The 21099-nt window shown below is 29.1% G+C and overlaps 1 long non-coding RNA gene across 1 annotated transcript; it reads left to right on the plus strand.

Annotated features, from left to right (window-relative positions):
* The first annotated feature begins 35 nt into the window (after positions 1 to 35).
* LOC122851647 lies at positions 36 to 21074 on the plus strand. The gene is made up of 3 exons (XR_006373728.1): positions 36 to 166; positions 17162 to 17230; positions 20935 to 21074. It is a non-coding gene; the product is annotated as an uncharacterized LOC122851647 (long non-coding RNA).
* The last annotated feature ends 25 nt before the right edge of the window (positions 21075 to 21099 follow it).

Raw genomic sequence — 21099 nt, forward strand, 5'->3', positions numbered from 1 at the left:
TTTTTATTTACAGGAAATATATATATATTTTTTGATGAAACTAATGGCTGTTGATGGGATTTTAAAATGGACATCCCCTTTTTTTTTCACGGTGCTACAAATATTTGAGGGTGATACGCTCGACCGATCTCAGGTGTACACAACATACTTGAACTTTTGAGAAAATGTAAGTAAATTGTCAACATGCATGCTCATATATATTTATAGTTATTTATTATAAATTTTATTAGGGTGTTTTGTGATGAATTAATACATATATAAATATGTATTGAATTCATTTATATGCTTAGACAGACATTGATACAAATATCTCTTGTCAAAAAGGCGAAAAAAAAATAATATAAATATATCTATTCAGTTGATTCATTCATTCGTGATAAAATTAAAGCAACTAAAGATTATTATTACTTGTTATTATTATTATAACATTATTATGTAGTGTATAGGTAGACGAATTTTATTGGCAACGATATAGAATGTAGGAAATATACCAGCCGGTGCTCGTAAAGCTCAGAAATCGTCTGCTCTGTTAATGGAGGCTTATTCGCTCAACGATCGAACTTAAATCTATCCGATAGTAAATCATCAATGCTGATGGCTAAATTTATATATACATTTTTTTTTTTTTTCGTGCTCCTCTTTTTTTACAGACACATATATGTCCAAACGTTATTTCTAAAAGCCTCGCACAGTGGGTAACAGATTAATAAAAATAAAAATAAAAAAAAAAAAGCCAACTGAATTTGACAGAACGAAAAGTCGTATAAAATAGCAATAAAATAATGTATATATATACAAAAAAAAAATGTCATTGATAATAGAAAAATAGAGAGGAAAGGAAAAAAAAAAAAACGAAAAAAATCTTTGACAAGAATTTCAACACATGCCAACGGATTTATATAGACACGTTATATCGGACAGGTTGGCAAAGAAGGCATTTGCGATAACTTGTACTCAAGGCACATGTATATACATATAAATAAATAATAAATATAAATATAGTAGGATAGTTTTGCCTACGCATTAAACTATCATGTACCTCAAGTCATAAATAATCCAAGTATTATAGTTTGTAAAAGTCAAAGGTGGCGTAATTGTGTAATTTTATCTCACGCGTCTCGTGGGCTCATTTCAATACTCGACACTCTTTGCCAAGGGATTTGCGTAAATATATTCTGTGTTTATTTATTTTTTTTCAATTTATTAATATAATTATTATTATTTTAAAAACTTGATTACATATATCGTTAGTATATATTATTATTTGCAATTATTAATATACACATAGGTATATAACACGCATGGATTTTTTTTTAATCTCTTTTTCATTTTTTTAATTTTTTTATTCAACATGTGTGCTGCACAATTTGGAGGGTTAAAAATATGTGTCAGAAAATGAGTTAACATATATGAACCCTTCATAATCTAGTAGGATAATTTTTGTTCCAATTCAATGGATACACAATTTCAACCTTATGCTCAAATTTTTTTATTTTTCCAACAAGTCTATTTTTTATTATTATTTATTATCATTATTAAATTTTTTTTTTATACTCATAGATATTTATAATGACTTTGTTTATATGTATATAATTTAATAAGGTGTCTAAAGCAAGTGAAATGAAACTTTTCAACAAGATTGACACTGGCTTTCTTTGATTTTATGATTAACTTTGTAATATTATTTTTGATGGTCAATCCTTCCGGAAATAATCAATCAATTCCCATCTAATAATATACGTATAATATTATAAGTGTTATTTTTCAATATCCGGATTTTTTATTTTCATTAGTATTTTATATTCATATATTTTTAATTTTTCTACAAATAAATAACTTTTAATATGATCAAGTAAGATAAGCACATACAGACATTATTTACTTTCTATTTTATTTAATTCTGATGTTTTTATGCATCAATATTTATATAATTTTTATGAAATAAATATCGATGATTATTTATCATATACGATAAATTTAATTTTTGACATAAAGTAATCAAATGTATTTAAATTAAATGTTTATATATAAATGCATGCTGTGATAAACATAAATTTATGTGAATAATTTTATCAAATTTAATTTTGATATCATTATACGGCGAGACATCTCTAGATTCTAGAACGTTTAACTTCCGTCAAAAAATATATGCGTATACAACTAAAGATATAAAAATATACGCGTATATAGATATTTTTTGCCTTTTGCGATCGACCACACGACAACGGAAGCCATGAAAAACATCCTGTGTAATATGCTCGAGTATATTATATATGCGTAATACCAATACATCACAAAAGTAGAGAGACTTCATCGGTAAATCTGGATGAGTCACTTGACTATACTGATACATATATATATACATACATGCGAAAACATAATAATACCTGTATATTATTATTTAAGCAGTATGTAGACCTAACTCTCAAACTGACTCATCAGACTGGACAAATGGTTTCATCGTATTTTTTTTTTTTTATTTTTTTTTTTACATATATGCAAGCGGAAACAATAACAATAAAAGTCATTGACCTACTTGCACTGACAAACGAATCATAAAAAATAATCAACAAAAGTCAATAGTCAAGTGCAATAACTTTTTGTTTGACCTGCACTTGACTATTTTTTTTTTTTTTTTTTATTCCATCATAGTTGTCATTTTGTTTTTTTTAATTATAAACTTGGGTTAATTATTTATTGATTAATTTCAAGTATGTAATTTAATTTTTTTTTTTTTTTTTTGGTATACCCTCAATGTTTTTATTTTGATTAATTTTTATTTACGACAAAATGACAAATAATAATTAAATATTTATACCAATTAAATTGACAGGTTATTTTTTTCAAATTTTTTTTCATTTATAAAATATTTTTAAAAATTTCGTGTTAAATTGCCAATTAAATTATTTGGTTATTGAATTATTCAAAAGATATTTGATTTGAATTTTTTAAAATTATTATTATTATATATTTGATCAGATAAAATTTTAGTCGATGGAATATTTAGGTAAAATTTAAATGTACGTCTGTCATGGAAAGATTCCCCTTTTTTTTTTTATTTGGCTCGCGTTTATATTGGCCAGTTTGATCGGCCATCCTAAGCACACACCCTTTTCCGGCTGTGTGAGTCTCTGGCCATCCAAGTGAGTCGATTTTGAAAATTACATGAGTGTGAGATGGACAGGGCACGCGTTGAGAATTCGACCACGTGTAGCTTTATGAATAAATATGTATATGCGACCCTGTGATGGTATATCAAGATTGATCTATGTTAATGAAAAATCATTATGATGCATCCAAGGATTCCATATCTCTGTAAAATCATATTGAAATTAGAATATTATCGGCACAGGTGGGACAATTGCGTGTCTACTGACAATGACCTTATTTATTTATTTATTTTTTTCCTATTTTAAAAGGACCACATGTGCCATTGCTTCATTTATACTTGTTAAATAAAAAAAAAATTTTTTAAAAAATATATTAAATAATTGAATAACATAAAACAACTCACAGATTGCTGAATAATAATTACTATTGTAAAATTAAAATCAATTTACCTTCGTTTCTTTGATAATTTTACGATCAAAATTAATGATTCGTGTCTATTTTTTTTTTGTTATTTTTTTTGATTTTATTAGTAAATACGGGTTTATTATTTTTTTATTATTCATTTTAATTGTAAAATAAGTTTACTTTTTTTTTTATTCTTTATTCATATATATACGTATTACAGAAAAATAATTTTTACAATTATTTTATGATTTAATGACTGTTCATTATTGCGACATTGTTTTGATTTACGTAGGATAGTTATTGAATAATATATTTAATCAATGAGCGAGTTGTTTAAAAATACTGATTTGTATAAATGTGAATTATATAATTGTTTTTTTTTATTTTTTCGAGTGTTGATAATTGATTTATTCTTTTAAATTTAATTTCAATGCGGAAAAATGAGGAAGTAAAGTGTTAGGAGAAATGAGAGGTTTGCATGAGTTACAATAAATCCAGTAAACGTCTCATAAATTAAAAAAAATATAAATGTAAATTCATAGGAGGTTCCTAATCGACTTTCGTACACCTGCAATCACCATATGGTACATTTTGAATATTTTTTTTGTTTGTTATATTTAATACCTACTTCCATTTCAATACTTGTAGAATAGACATTGGATACAACCAATACAATACTTTTAAATAATTTTTTTTTTTGCTTGGGGCTCTTTACCCTCTATATTTTTTTATTATTATTTTGTCCCTTCGTGTATAGACTGTTTAGGTGAATTTGGTCGAGTCACCCCAACCCCAATTACCTCCACTACGACTAGACGGATTACCAGCCATTATCATTGTAGAGTCAACGGGTCATATAGGGTGAAAATTATAACTAAAAAAATTATATTTATAAAGTAAATAAAAAAAAAATTGTAAAGATTGAAAAAAAATTAAATATCAAGACAAAAAAAATTTAAAATAATTTATCATATTCATAAAATGTCAACACACTGTTTATTATCAAATGATAATCAAGCATAATTAAAATTACAAAAAAAAAAAAATTCTTTTATCTCGAATTAACGTATTTTTTTTTTTTTAGCGTTGTATTTATTTTTTTGTGTAACTGGATTCGGAATAATGAATTTCATATCAGCCAAAAGGATATAAATAAAACGCAAATAAAAAAGGGAAACAAAAAAAAAAAAAAAACCGATAATTTTTTTATTTCGAGAAAAATAGGGAATGAATTTTTTTTATTTTTTGATTTTGTGATTGTGCAAATTGAAGGATTTAAAAAAAAATAAAAATATAAAATTGTTATTTTTATTTTTCTCTATTTTAGATCAAGTTATATTTTCCATTTTACTCCCTTTCCATCAGCTTGATAGTTAAATCAAAATTCAAAGCACCCAAACACTGATGTTTCTGAATCATCCTGCAACAAACGATAGCCAAGGTCTCGGTTCGTTGGTTTTCTCAAAAATAGGTCGAGTAATAAAATGGTAATCGGATGCAAGGATCTCGCTTGCCATAGGGCTATTGGTCGTAACGAACGCGAGTGAAATTTTCCCGAGGGAATATGAAATTCGAATGGTCACGTTTGTTTCGATTTTTTTTTTTCTATATTTATATCTTTTATTCTCTTCTTTTTTCTTTTCGTTTTTCTATTATCTATTTTTTTTTTTTCCATTTAAAAGTTTACAGTTTTTTATTTTTCCATTCCGTGCTTTTTTTCCCTCCTTTTTCGAAACATTCAAATATAAAAGAGTAAGTGCATGGTCCTCTTTTCCTCACCACCCAACAAATAATATACGCATCGTCGCGGTGAATCCTGTTTTACGACGCGAGATCGGTCGATTACCTTTCGTTTCATCCTGTTTATTTGTTTTTTTTTTTTAAACTCTTTCTTTATCCATCTTCCCTCAGAACCCAGTTGTTTTCTTTATCCGCTTTGTCTTATCCTGCTTCTCACTTTATCACTTTTACCTCGGCCCTTGTTTTTGATTTTTTTATTTCTTATGTTTTTAATTTTTTTCTTTTTTTGTTTTCACGTTTTATATTCTTGTTATGATTATTATCATTTTATATATTTTTTTATTATCAAGTAATTTTTTTTTTTCTTATTTTACGTGTAATCTGGCACGCCTTTTGGCGTTATATATGCCAACGGCTTAGCCCGTGTTACGCTGTTGTATGCAACAGTTTATTATCGTGAATGTGGGCTTAATGTGTGTGAGGAGATTTTGAAGACGACATCGTCCGGTCTGACTACTACTTATTTTTTTTTAATTTCTCTCTTTTTCATTTGTATACTGCTTTATGATGCATGTTGATTTCCTTGGAGTGACATACGTAAGATTCTCGTTATATTATTTTGAATGACAAACACAACAAATATATGCGTATATAAATTCGAGCATAATTTTCAGAATAGATATCATTTATTTATATTATTATCAGTTTTTTCTTCCTTATTTTTTTTTAGTATTATTTTTCTGTGATTAATTGAGTATGAAACTTGATATCACAGGTCTGAAGATAAAGGGCCATTGGCCTAGATCACTATATCCTGTAAAGATATGAATATTCTCTGTAATTCTTTTTTTAAATTATATGCGTTAAAAATACATCATTCTATTGTAAATAAAACTGACACGATTAAGTGACTAAAAAGAAAAGGAAAAACTATATTTTTAAATAAAAAAAAAGGGGTCGTATGAAAAATATGTCAGCATTTTTTTATTTTTTATTTCGGTGGTGGATAAAGTCCCGTAAGTGCAACGTCGAAACAAGATAGCAAGTACATGGTTGAAAGAAAGAGTAAGAGTAAGGTTAAAAAAAAAATAATAAAAATATTATATATTGAAAGATGGTCTTATGGGTGCGAGAAAGAAAAATTAAGAACACGACGGTGGTGGTGGTTGTGGAGGTTGGCGGTGGGCGGTAAGGAGGCAGTAGAAGCATAGGTGTTTTCGAGTGGTCTTTTGAATTTCTGATCGTTGACCCCCTCTGGTAAATAACGAATCTTTTGAAATAATGAGTAGCAAGAGGGGAAGCTGATCTGCAGGTGTGGGATGGGGATCAGCTACCGGGCTACACAATCCAATGGCGTAGAAATATACCATTTGGGCCTTGGGGCCTTTCGTGATCCGTGAAATTTGAAACGAAACGTGCGCTTCTGCGTCTCTTATCTCTCACATTTATTTTATTTATATATCTTTTTTTTCTTTTTTATATATATTATTTACTCTGTTTTATTTTTTCTCGTTCTTTTTCTCTTTATTATTTTTTTTTTTATAAACAAAAACAAAAAAAATAAATTAACTCTTTTCAACATATATTTAGCTTGAAAATATCCAGGTAAAACTATCCCAATGTTTTTATTTATTTATTTTTTTTTATGTTGTCCAATAATGTATCTTCAGCAATTTCATTTGTACCAAAGAGAGAAAGAGAGAGATACTTAATTGCTCTCGATGCTCCCTTGTGAATCTAGCATGTCGCTCGTTAGACGCATTCTTTCTGTGTGATGCTTTTTCGTATCAAGTATATATAGTTTTGTTTATTGTTGGGTATGTGTACAGAGGTGAAACTGAACTATGTACACCAAAGAGAGGTAAATAACGCGAGAGAGAGAGAAATTAAATATATAAACTAAAACTATCAAAAACCAGATAGAGACAAGCGAAAAGAGTAAATGAGATACAGAATAAGAGAAAAGATTCACCACCATCACCAACAATAATACATAACGTTGTATATTTTTGTTCTGTATAGACAACTTGGATATTCTGGAATGTAATTTTGTCTTGGTTAAATTCTCTACTGGTACAATCGTGTCCGTTCCTTATTGGCTCTTCATGTGGACTAGCCAAAGAGTCAGTACAGACTACACTGCGATGTCTTGTCGACGACAAGCAATGTGCCTTGAATCTATAAAAATTGTATTCAGCCATTATTAAGCTCTCGGCTATGTACCTCAAACAAAACCATATAAGGTTTTGATACATAAATGTATGTGTTTATTTATTTAATTTTTATTTGAAAATTTTATTATTTTTCATCTTCGCAATTTGTTTAAATCGTAATTAATTAATTTTCAAGTAAATGTCAGCCATACCATATTTGTAATTTTAATGAAAAAACAAATACAATGCTAGCAAACTGCAATTATTACAAATTCCATTGATGGAAATAATTACAATTGATATTTTAAAATTTTTTGAATTGTTTTTACTAAAATTTGAAGAAGTGATAAGGATGATGATTGAATGATGAATCAGACCAGAGTGCATCAAATGTGTTTACACAACGGGGAATCAAACTATATACCCATGGCAATTTTCAAATGTGCAGGGGTGTATATATTTGTATGTACACATATATGCTGCATCTATACATATATTTGGTATTAGGATTTATTTATATATACATGTATAGTTAGTGTGCATTTCATCAGTTGGCTAGTGTCGACACGATGTTGTGATGTTGGTTATATTGATGGTAGTAGTGGGGGTCATGACTTTGATTTGCAAACACGAACCTCAATTACACGGTGCTATTCGTCTATATTGTAACAACTGAAGCTGACCGTGCATTAGCTTCACCAACAATGCATTATTCAGAGCATACATTACTCTCTATGTTTACGTATTTTCAACGTTATATTCGCGTATGATTGCTCTCACATATACAATATTATTATATGGATAAGCCAGTGGGCATTTTAAAGTTTTTAAGGATATTCAGTGAGGATGAGTATACATGGTTTGGGGGATGGTTTAACAACTGTATGGAAAATTGCTCGGTATGTGATAATGCTAAACAAAAAAAAAATATTTAATATATATTCATGTGTATGTGTAAACAAATATGCATATAGAAAATAACAACAAACATATTTTTTTTTGCTGACATAAAATAAATCCACTTGATCATGGTGGATTTAATTTTTATATTTTTCATCTTTTAAATATTGACAATTTAATTTTTCATTATTATTTTGTTTATGATTTATTATGTCGACAATAAAAATTTTTTAGTGCTATCAATATTACTATTCACGCACGTATATATACACAGATGGCCACTGATGCAATATGCACCCACAACACTGTAATTAATTGAATGACTCGACAATATACTGAGACTGAATCAATCACTTTAAGCTATATTATATCGGCACAACTATTATAATTTATATTGTTGATGTTTGAAAAAAAAATAATTATTATATTATTAAAACTATCATATGGATAGTTTTTGAAAATATAATTAATATGGATGACATGTAGAATGAATAAAAATGATGATATACCAAAGTATAAAACTATTAAACTCAAACTAAATTTCTTTGGTAACTTTGTTAACTGTCAATAATTTTCTTCAATTCTTCTTCATCAATTTGTCTCTGAAAAATCTCTATCCGTCTCACAAACGAGATTTAGAAGAGATCTCTGTGAGTTCTCGAAAAGACTTAATTTTTTTACCCGGTATATCTTTAAAATCAATATTGGTTCTATTTTGATATTAAATTATGCATAATATTGATGACAGCAAAAGTCAATCAATGCTGAAGGTCCTAATATAAAAAAAAAAAATATAAGAAAGGAGATTATTTACGTTCGTTCACCTTACCTTAGATGAAATTGATAGAAACAGGCGATCTCTCGTATACACATAAACTTCCGGAACGATTAAATACGTCGCGCTCGAGTAGACTCTGGCAATCGATGCTTGATAATTAACTCGATTACTATATACACGCTTTATATCTGCATTCGATATCTCTATGGTTTAACAATATTTATAAATATTATATACACAATAACAACATAAAAAAATGTTTATATAATAAAAATTAAATATCATTTGTTATAGCGTAAAATAATATTTTATATATTATAATTTTTGACACAAGTTAATATCAATAAGATATCCATATAAGTAGATGAAAATAAATAAAAAAAATATATAGATATATATTTATATACACGAGAGTTTGTAGTCGCAAGATCGTGTGTGAAAAAGACGTTTGAATGATTTTGCACGTATGGTAAGCGTGACTAAAATAGCAATGATGACACTTGGCCCATTGTATTGATATAAACTGATAGGTAAAAAAACACACAGATTCAATTCATGTGTATGCCTAAAGCTTACTTACTATTCTTCTCTGGCTTCCGCGTACATGCCTAGATTGATATCCATCGAGCAAACACAACGAATGTCATTAACCGATTCACCAAGCAAAAAACTGATGTCTATCATTATTTTATTTTTTATTTATTTTTGAATAATATTTTTCATTAAATTATTGATAGTATTAAAACAATTTTTTCTAAATTTAAAATAATATAAATGTTTTTTTTTTTCGTTTTTTTATTTATTTGCTTTTATTAAAGCAATAAAATGTGATAATAGCAAAGCTTGAAGCGATACAACAATATTTATTTGACGTTGATTTATTAACTGATATTTTTCGTACATTCAGTTATCGTGAATTTTTTTTTTTTCTCTTTACTTTTTTCATTAATTTTTTTATATTTATATATAGTTTTTTTTTTTTACTGTTAGCTTGTTTGGGCATCATTGGCGTTGTATTAAATTAGTAAAGTTAATCAGCGTGATCTATTTACCCAAAGAGCCTGGGGGTTGAAAAAACGAGATGAAAATCACATGGCACGACAATGTATATATATATATTATTTTTTTCTATATGCATAGGTGTATATAATAATAAAAATAATAATAATAGTAACTGCGAGAGAGAATAAAATGAAAGAGAAAATATATATATGAGATAAAATTTTCCTGTTAGAGTCAACGTGACATAACCCTCGGAATTGTTTAGATGCGTGAAAGCTTGGACACGATAATGAAAATGTCGGGGGTGGTAGACCGGCTGATATTCATTTATTTCATGAGTGAGGAAAGAGGGAAGAATGAGAGGTAGAGGTTGGCCATCAAATCAGTCTGTCAATTCCAGGTATGACAATATAAACAACAAATAAAGCCAAGGAAACTATTAATAAAAAAAAATAAAAATAAATATAAACAAATAAACAAATAATATACATTCCCGTGGACAATAGTCGTAAAAAAAAAAAATTAACTAAATAATTTACATTTAACTATTACAGCAATTATATTATTTTACAAGAAAAAAAACTATAAAAATAAATAATAGGATGAAATGTAAACATATCTATGATGGGGCAGTAAACAATATCCTCGTTCTCGTTTTCATTTAAACGTGATGATTTTTTATTTTTATATTATTATTATTTTAATTTTCTTTGTTTTATTTATTTATTTATTTTTTCAACAAATTATATTCATACTTATTTTGCATTGTCTAATGATCAATTATATAAATGCGCGGGAAAATTAGGATATATACTGGTGGGACCTTGATAAAAATGAGGGCGAATATATATATTTTTATGAACTTTAGCAATACTTGTAAATTCACAACAACAAGCCAATAAGCTAAATATGACAAACTCACATTAAATTCATAATGTGACCTACGGGCAACAACAAATTTGCCCGAGACCTCGTTCTTGTTTAATTTTTCATCATCATCCATCTTTTTCTTATTTATACCCTCAGAGAAAATTATTTACAAAATCAAAATACAACTCGTTAAATAGAAATTAATATTATAAAATATAATTATATTCTCATTTGTACAATGATAATTATGTGAAATATCATTAGAATAAAAATAAAATAAATTTTTTTAACTTTCATAAAATTTTTATTAACAATAATTAAAAGAGTATACATAAATATATATAGATCATATTATTATTACAAGTATGATTAAGGATAAAAGGCGAAAGTATATAAGCGCAATAAGGGAATATAATACTAGTCAATTATTATTTAAAGATAGAAATTTAACCACTGCAGTTACTAGATTTTACAAAGCTGCAATTTTCAGTAAATCGTTGAGATCAAGGTATATACATTCAGCAATACTCAATTCACATATAATATATATATATAAATATACATATCAAAGTATGTAATATGCATCAGTTGAAGTTTGGGATACGTTGAAGTTGGACAATGTTCAAGTATACGATCACCACTGTCCCTCAATGTTACACGTACAAAACCAGCCCCCAAGGTTTATTGGTTCAATTTAAATAACAGCACCAGTTAAAGTTTAGTTTGTACGTGCGAGTTTATACCACCCCTCACTTCAATATTCAACGTGTATATCTGCTCTGAATCTTTTTGGGTTGACTGTTAAATTTATCTGTATATATATTGTATCCATCAACAAGTAGGGCTTTTCTCAACTATCATCATCAATGTAAAATACCCTGTTGTCGCACAACACTGATGAGTGAAGGATTTACGAACTTTTATTGCTGTACTCTCGTATTTATCTCAAATAGTCCAAATGTAAATTAAGATCTTAGAAAATACTATGAGAGCAAAAGAGACATGTTTGATGTTTTGCAACATCCACACCATTGGACACAAGGAAAAATAGGGTGATGAGTTTGAGGTAGTTTTGTCATGCTATATATATTTTTTTTTATGTCAATACAAAGTCCAGGGATTACCCAGGTAGGAGTTCTCGGGCTTGAACAACTGTGCCAGGCTTGTGCGAGGGTCGTGTATCAAGCCTTGGGAGCACAGGCTTGACACAAGCTTGTGCCCATTGTTTTCCCTGGCCTCACACGAGCCTTGTTAACACAGGCTTGACACAAGACTGTCCCCGTTGTTTTTAACCAGCCTCACACAGGCCTCAATAATTCAAGCCTGTGTCAAGCCTGTTTTTTTTGTTTTCCCGGCCTCACACGAGCCTCGTTAACACAGGCTTGACACAAGACTGTCCCTGTTGTTTTTCCTCGTCTCAAACAGGCCTCAATAGTCCAAGCTGGTGTCAAGCCTGTTTTTTTTTGTTTTCCCCGGCCTCACACGAGCCTTGTGTCAAGCCCGTTTTACCAAGCCTCACACGGGACTTGACTTGTGCATATATTCAATTTAAAAAAAAAAAATAAATTAATTAGATCTATAAATTGTGAATAGAAATTTTAAATAAAAATTATTAGGTTTTGACTATTGTGCCAGGCTTTTACAAGGACTGTGTATTGACTCTCGAATAAATTCATTCATATAAAAAATTTTGACTGACTCTTTTTCATGAATCCCCGTGGTCAACTCGATAGAGCATTGGAGTTCCAATGTAGGAGACCCAGACGATCCCCCTTATGCCGTTTATTTCGTTTCATATAATCATCGTTAATTTGAATTGTATGCGAAAATTATTAAACTTATAAATTAATAATAATTGTTTATTTATATTTTTATAATTTTTTTGCAAGCCGGTGTCAAGCCTGGGAACACAAGACTGTGCGTCAAGCCTGGGAACACAAGACTGAAGGATTTCAAATCAAGCTGTGTCAAGCCCGATACACTAGTCCGACACCAGCAAATACATCGTGAACACCAGACATTTGATGTTTGCAACATCAGGCCTGGACACAGGCCCGAGCCGGGTGAGTTTGAGGCTTGTCCCAGGCTTGTGCCCGTCGTCACTTCCTACCTGGGTACATTACGAAACTTATTCAAGCTTTCTTTTTTTTTTTGTCCAATTGAGCTGAAATTTTTTTATCACTGTAAAATTAAAGCTTGGTAGTAATTCATGATGAGATCATTTATATGCACTAGGTGGTATAAATATATATATGTACATCCAACATTCAATACGGTCATCATCTGGTCCTGATACGCTTTTCCACCATATGCCATTCATTTATATGTCACTTTTGACTTTATACAACACATGTTCATACATCATGTATACAACATGATTGCAATGACTAAATTGAAAATATATATATGTACATAATATATTCCAACAATTTTTTGTCATTACTCGTCATCCTCGTTAGTATGCAATGTTACCTCCCCTAATAATTATATTCTTATATATATTTGAAAAACAAATTTGGTATGAAAATAAACAACCATATGATAAGTGATGACATCTGGAATCAAATTTATTAATTGGAAAACCTCTAATTATATTCTAGTTCTTTAATCACTCGTTTTAATAAAATAACAAGGAATTTTTTTCTATTCTTTTTTCATTAGTAGTATACTTAATAAATAATAGACAGATTGATGAATTAATCTGAATGAAAAAAAAAAAAAAAAATGATAAATAATACAAAATCAAGCGTCAGGTGTTGCTTGTATCATCCACTGACTCCTCCTATTTACGTGAATAATGTTGTCATGTGTGTATTTATATATATTGTATATAATTTTGCCATATGTCGATAACCACACACTTTTCATTGTTAAATTGTCATTTTTTTTTTTTTTTTCATCATTCTCGGTACTTACACCAGAAAATTTGTATGTGTGGCACGTGGTCTTCTTCTATGATCGTCTGTTGTTAAAAAATAAACCCCCTGCAAATTTTATATGTATGCATTTGTAACTTTGAATACATATACAATCCTTTTTTTATTTATAACAAACCATAGTAAGGGCAAAAAAAGCATTCTCTACTCAAATACTTGATTGTTCATGTTTTACGTAAATGTATATTAGTTAATATGTATATGTATTATATATAGATGTGGGTGGATAGGTGTATGAAAGAAATTGCAACTGTCGCTTTATATAATGTTGATGGGGGGTCGTTGGCTACCAGGTCAGACCAAGTGTCTTTTTGTATGCTTATAAATATAATTTTTATGAATATGCTTGTGTGTGTGGTATGCATTTGAAGGGGAAAAAAATCAAGCTTGAGGCATCATACGGTGTTCTTAATATAAGTTGAGGGTGGAGATACATGTCATGCGAGAACTTGACTTCACATATTTGCCTGAGGATACATATTATATATATAGTTGATGCGTATATATATATATGACAATGTAACTGTCTAGTTGTATTTCTTGTGGGTGCAAGTGGGTGGTCATCGATTAGACTTGGACATGTCTACACACGTCGAAGGGAAACATAATGAATTGATATTCGTGCTTCGATGATTCCAATCGATTTTGACTATATAATATATATACAATGTATAGGGATATATTTGTTGAAGAAGGGTTAGTGTAGAGACAGCCAATCGGTCTTTATGCTAATCATTAATCCAACTTGGAATAGTACATCTGGACTTGTTCATGATTCTGTATACATATTTAGTCCCTAAATGGATATCAAAATGAAAAGAAAAAAATTAATTTAATCCAGATTGATTTGATGCACGCACATTTATATATTTATTTATATATTCAGCACAACAAATTAAATCTTGAAAGAATAAAAAATATAAGAAAAAATATAATGACGTTAATATTAAAACAAAAAGTAAGAAAGTAAATTAGAGTCAATAATATTATGAAATAAAATAAGAACGGAAAGACGTATAAATGAACGGAACATGTTGAAGTAGCGTAAAGTGAATCGAAGCAAAAAACCATTTACCGATACTATCAGCTTAACTTGCGTATCGCGCCTCATTTGATTGCATGTTACAAAAGCCACTGCGTGCGAATTACCTATTGGTATATAAAAATTACCATCTTTTGTGGTCTATCAACAAGAAGTCAGTGTTACGGTACTCTCAATCATGATCATTTGGATTAGGCGGAAAATAATGAGTAGCTAGCGGTGATATGGCAATATCAGTAGCAACAAGTACAAGTTTTATTTTTTAATTTTATTTCAATATTTTTTTACTTATCAATACCATCAGTTTATTATTTCATAAAAATATATAAATAATAATTTGTGAAATTATAAAATGAACAATAATTTTATTATTAAATTGATAATAGTGTTTGTTATTTAAAAATGAAAAAAAAAAAAATTACTTTTAATCATAAGAAAATAGTAAATATATTTTTAGGGTTTTTCAACGATAATTAAACTCAACTCTAGCCACTATACCTCTAGCTTCTACCTCAATTATAACACACTTGTATATATCAAAAGTTTTAGATGATGTAAAATAAAAAATGAAAAGTCTTTTTGGTCAAGAGTTTTGATAGAGTCTGAAGAGGATAAAAGAGATGAAAAAAGAAATGGAAAAAAAAAAAAAAAAGAGTTAATTCAGCACACTGGAGAGCTTTATCCAGGTGGCTTCTATCAACTTTAATTTAACTTGACATATCCTGAAAGAGCGTGATACACGTAACGTGTGTATGCTGTTTATATCGTTGAAAACATCAAATAATTAAAAGCAATAATACGATATAGAAGTTTGTGTCTGGATAAGAGGGTTTTCGTTGGGGACTAACACCAAACCACAAATGGTCATAAGAGTGATAGAGCTTTTCCATTGGGCTCGCAACTTTGGTTAAAAACATTGAAGGATACGTGCTTTACCACTAATGGCAGCTGGATGACATGGCATTGGACTACTACTCTAGCCTCTAGCCTTTGGCTATATAATTGCCTAGCATTAGTTAAGGCAAATGGTCATATTCTTGCATATCACAAGGTACTTGCTTTGCGCGCATGCTTTATAATATTCATTATCTTTTCTCATGACTGTTACTCTGTATATATAGTCAAACTATGCATTAGTGTTTTTTTTCTTCGCATATACCCTATACATGAAATTAAAAATAAACAAAATGACATGAAAAAAAAAAATATATATATGTAATAATTTGTTTGTTAAATTACATGCACGCACAGTTGAGCACAACAGATATACATCTTTTTTGATTGGCCTATCACACTGTGAGATCAATGTAACAAGATCAACTGGATCTTCTAAAGCCCCTCGAGCAAATATATTGTAGCAAAAACACCGAGTATATATGTCTCATCTTGTCTTCACGCATATCATGCAAAATCAGCAGCAGTGTTTAAAATTTATAACGCATACTATTCAAAATATTATCAATAAAAAAAATATATAATGATACACGTATAGTTATTATTCAAAGGAGACGCATTCAACCAAATAGAACCTGATATTTAATAATAAGTATAGTCAAAAACCAGATAAAAATAAATAAATAACTAAATAAATGATAGTAATAACAAATTTGCAAAATAAAAAAAATGTCAAACGAAATGGACATAACAAGTTGTCGTGACCCTTATCCATGGAATCGAAGCGTGACCTTTTTTTATATACTCTCTCAGTTATATACACGGTTATCTTGCTAAGCGTGACCACAAGTACGGTAGTCGTGCGTGTGTCGCACTTCTGGTATAGGTAAAACTCTCATGGCTTTTGGCCCTACCATGAGGACAATTCACTATCCGGAACATGCACGCGTGCCATCTTATACATATATATAATCTTGCATTTTTTTTTATTATTATAAATCTTTATTGGCAAAAGATATATGTTGCATGCAACACTGTGGTCATCATTTGGGTTGAAACATTGGGCTTTGCTGACAATTATACATATCAAGAGAAGCTTCGTTGTCTTATAATAAGCAGTACAGTACTGCAACGTAACAATTTATTTATATATGAGGGGAATACAAAAGTGAAAATATAAAAATTCATACATCTACTTAGTTTGTAGATTATTTATACTATAATAGCCTAGTAGTATAGGTAGTCTGCGTGATCTACCTTTTGATTTACCTTACACCGGATATGAATATATTTTTTTTTTTATTTCTAATTTATTTTTCTTTTGTTATAGTGATTGTATTGTATACAGCTGATGAAAACAAGAACACTGGAGTTGATGTTGAACAGCCAAAAGGAATGGGTATGTAATAATTTAATTATTAATAAACAATTTAATTCATATTTTAATATGATTTAATTTTGTCCGGGCTAACGACTGATTATGCTTAATAATAGAAATATTTTTGTTAATGGAAAAAGAATAACTGAAAAAAAAATCAGTTGAAAAAATAAATAGAAATAATAATAAACATGTTTAGACATATAAAAACGTGTATGCACGTGCTGTTCAACACGCAAACAAATAAAAGGAAGCTATAAACAAAGTTGCACTGTTCATAGTCTCGTAAACAACGCAACAAACTGATTCGATCGTACTGCATCATTGATTCTTTCTTTAGATATTATCGAAAAAAATAAATAAATGTATAAAAATAAAATTGAAAAAAAATTTTCAGTTGATGATTTTTATTTTTTTAAGTTGACTTTGTTTTGAGTACACCTGGTAAAGATGGAAAATTTTATTATAGAACTTGTAGAAGAAAATATAAATAAAAAAAAAACTAGCATAAATGATGAAAACAAAAAACGAGAAAACATGAAGAAAACAAAAAAAAAAGATATAATAAAAAAAAATCGAGGCAAAGATGCAAGTGGCAACGAAGAACAGCTACCGGGTGTACGTTGCTGCACCTTTTGCAGTATGCAATAAGAAGATAATGAGTACTTGGCGTGGCCTCTTCGCTCTTTTGCAGATAAAACAAGATATTACGATGGGCGTAAGAAAACTACTACTACTATTACTATATACTAAAGAAAAAAAAAAAAATTGATGAAATGAGAGCAACGTCGATTGGGTCATATAGAAGAAGTAAAAAAATATATCTTGGGGATGACTAAAGTTTAGAAAAATTGGCAAAATAGATGAAAAGGTAGAATTCATCTTGTATTTTTTATAAAAGTGTATATCCATGAAATAATAAAGAAAGAAAACAGAGAGAAAGCAATATTGTACGAATGACAAGAGAAAAAAATGAGAATAAACTACGAAAAAAAAAAAAAGAGACCGGGCGTGACTTGGCCGTGACATCGCGATTACGTTTGCACACCTGTGCCAGAGAAGAACAACTTTAAAAAGAACTCATGGGGACTTTGACTCGAAGTCAAGCCACTTACTTCACAAGCACACTCATCACACACGCCTCAAGAAGCTAAGCCACGCGTACGTGAATCCTCCATGTCTGTCAATATATTTTGTATTTCTATATATATATTTATATACCTGAAGTCAATTTAACTCAATTTTCTTTTTTCTTTTCTTATTTTATTTTTTTCATTACACTAAAATACTCCATAGCTATTTGATTTTTTAAATCCATTAGTAAAATTAAATTTACTTTGAAAAATATTGAATTATTTTTTTTCATTTCATACTACTTGTACATTGTTTTTTTTAATATCTAAAATCTAAAGGGCTATAATATATTAGCGATTTAAAAAAGAGGTAAAGCTTGACTTTGATATGTCGAGATTGTTAGCAGGCGCGGTCTTTTTATAAAAAAAAACCAGTGAATACCAGACAAGCTGGCACATGCCTTAAGTGTGCCCTGGTACTCTTGTATTGAGTTACAACTATCCTCTTCTTGTATAGTGTTACTTCATGGAAGACATGTACATGCTACTCTACGAAAGAAGCCCTATGGTCTTAGAAAACACATGCGAATGATCGCACATTTTACATGATATATTTATTATTTTTTTTCATTTTTTAAATTATATTATTTATCATAGTATTATAGCTCACTTGAAAATACCATGAAACTGGAAATACGAGAAGTAAATATAACTAAATGTAATATGTGAAGCTTCAGTTGTGTGTCGGTCCGAGAAATTAATCTACTCACTACGACCCCACGATCTTGTGGATGAACCCCAATCGCCCTTTGCTCGAATCTACTCTTCTCATTTCACCTCGTTGGTACACTAATTAACGCATGTGCCGGCTATTCAAGTATAAATATAACGACTTCAGTATATATACAAGAGACACCAATGTAAACTTTAACAGTCAGTACATCATCATCATCAAAGAATTAAAAAAAAAAAACAAGTAACAATGTTTAAAAATAAAAAATGGAAAATGAACGAGAAAAAAAAAAAGTAAATAATAAAAAAGTTATTCCAGGTGGTCTGGGAAAATCTCGGGTTTCACTGTGAATTCAACCTTTTAGCTTGAGCCACTTTTTTTTCTCCCATCGACTGAAAATATAAAAAAAAAAAAAATTAAATGAAAAAAATATCATATATTTTATTATCACAAGAGGGGCAACGAAGTGACGTGTCTGAAGGTGGATGAGAAATTTATATAACAAAAGAAATCACATGACGTTCATTGAACGACATCTGATATGAAGATTGAAGGGAAAAAAAAAAAAGTAATAATATAAAAATCATATACACGCCTCGTGCGACAAAAACAGATTCACATTATATGTGACAGTAAAAATGACAACTGAAACCTCTTTTCTTTGTATAAGTTGAGACAGAAACAACAGTTTGTCGAGTCATTGAAAGTCGCGGGGAAATGTATAATTATTTATCAGACTCAATCAAGTCAATACGGGCAATAACTCGATAAGTAGATAATAACACTGTAATATAATAAGACACTATATAGCATATATTATGAGTTAGTTTTGTACTATACATTGTTACATAATTCAGTGTGTGTTGAGAGAGCACGCGCCACATACAATCGCGTCAATTCTATACTGCCAAACATCTGTGTAACTCTTTTTTTATTTTATTTATTATATTTTTTTTTTCTTTTTCTTTATTTCATATGGTATATCATATGCTTTTTTAAATTCATCATTGTAAGATTGAAACAATTGAGACTTTCTTTTCAACTCAGCTCCTGGAATTGAAAAATTAAATTGAGTTGAGTTGAGAGGATGATATAAAATGAAATTGATTATACTCATGCTTTGAACATACTTCAACTTGTGAAATAAAATATATATTTTTATCGAAACTATTCTCTAAAATTATTTTCATGAATATTGATAAAATATATTGAATTTTATTTTATTTTTTATTCTGCATATATACAATAACAAGTACTCGACATTTAATGAACATTTGGAAAAAACAAAAAATTCATAATATCGTTCAAACTTGACAGTTAATTTACTTGCATGCACTATTTCGTAAAATAATTAATAATTATTTTATATTTATTTTATTTTTTAATGTTCATTTAAAAAATTTAATTATTTTTTTAAAAGAAAATAATATTGTGGTATGGTGTACTTGTTAGTTTACCAGTAAGTTGAGTCAACCAATATGTTTTAACACGCCATAATTCATCAGAGCCCCATGAATACACATATATATATATACACCGGTTTAAATAGCCGTGACGAGTTGTAGCAAACCATGGTACACACATACATACACACCCAAGATTCGATTCAGTGCACATGCCACTTGTAAACATTCATTTTGTATCATCATGTTAAATTTCTATATATTTTAAAGCAAGTCAATTTGCCACTTCTTTTTTTCCCCTCTTATTTATACAACTCATCATCTTATTGCCTTTTTACTTAATCATTTTTTATTTTTTTTTTCTATAAAAATTATTTCCTCATTAACCTTTTTTTCTTTCTTTTCAAGATATTTTTTTAATCAATAATAAAATAATACTGTTGATGATTATAATGATAATGTGTGTATATATGCAAAGTAGATCAGAGTATATATACTAAAGTTTATAATTTACAGGGCGGAGTCGGAGTGAGGATCAGAACATCTGAAAGGCAGAAGCATCAAGAAGCACAATGCCCGAGGCTTGCATCAATTCATCTCGTCTATTCCGGATCTGTGCAAAACTACCCCTCAAGCATTACAAAAAACATGTATCGAGTTGGAAAAAAAATATTATATGGT

Source organism: Aphidius gifuensis, linkage group LG3, assembly GCF_014905175.1.
Source record: "Aphidius gifuensis isolate YNYX2018 linkage group LG3, ASM1490517v1, whole genome shotgun sequence".
NCBI classification, from domain to species: domain Eukaryota; kingdom Metazoa; phylum Arthropoda; class Insecta; order Hymenoptera; family Braconidae; genus Aphidius; species Aphidius gifuensis.